Source organism: Corvus brachyrhynchos, unplaced genomic scaffold (genome assembly GCF_000691975.1).
Source record: "Corvus brachyrhynchos isolate BGI_N302 unplaced genomic scaffold, ASM69197v1 scaffold219, whole genome shotgun sequence".
In the NCBI taxonomy this organism is placed as follows: Eukaryota; Metazoa; Chordata; class Aves; order Passeriformes; family Corvidae; genus Corvus; species Corvus brachyrhynchos.
The window spans coordinates 1,154,705-1,155,518 of NW_008240034.1; the positions used below are offsets into that span (position 1 = coordinate 1,154,705).

At 67.1% G+C, this 814-nt stretch overlaps 1 protein-coding gene across 1 annotated transcript in view; it reads left to right on the forward strand.

Annotated features, from left to right (window-relative positions):
• The window catches only part of PALM (paralemmin), an 8,211-nt gene that overhangs the window by 5,224 nt on the left and 2,173 nt on the right, over positions 1–814 (forward strand). The window lies entirely within an intron of this gene.

An 814-nucleotide genomic window follows, 5' to 3' on the forward strand; every position in this document is an offset into this window, starting at 1 on the left:
TGCACCCACCCCACCACGGCCCGGCCTCATCCCCACCTGCTGCCGGCACCGGGGCCTTTCCCTGTGTCACCAACCTTGTCCCACTCGCCGTCGGAGGATGGAGCTGCCGGGCAGGGGGTCGGAGGACGACACTGTGTCCGTAGATGACTCCCCGGGAGCTGCCACCAGCGGGACCCACTCTTAGCCCAGCCCATGGTGGGCATCGGACCCAGCCCCGTGCCAACCCCTCCCTCTGTGCCTCCATCATCCGCTTCTCCAGCGGGGAAAGGCCTGGGTCTGTTCCCCCCTGGCTGCCTATGGACATCTCTGCTCCATCTCACGTCCTCATCCCTGTGGTCCCGGGCTCCTCACACAAGGACGGAGCGCGTCCAGGCAAGGGAAGGGCCTCGAGGGCAGCTCCCTGATACTCGGCTGTGGTAACGGCTGGGGCCACGCGGGGCTCCTGCAGGGTCAACCCAGTCTGTCCCCAGGCCTGCTCTGCTCCTCCCGGGCTCAGCTTCACGTGTTGGAGCCCGTCACTCTGGTGCTGGCAGTGACAGCCGTTCCTCTGTCTCAGCTGCCGCTGGGCTCTGCCAGCCGAGGGGGCTGAACTGTGCTGTGGCCACTGCTCGTGTCCTCCTGGGGCAACAGCAGCGAGAGAAGGAAGGGGAATGCGGCGGGGCCCAGCCCTGTGGGACAGGAATGGGGTGGGGGTTCCCGTGTTTCCTGGTGGCAGCAGGAGTGTGGCCCAGCATCCCATCCCCTTCCTGCCTCTGCCGCTCAGCAGCAGCAGCTTCGCAGAGCCGCGTTCTGGAGTACTGGGGTGCAGCCTTGG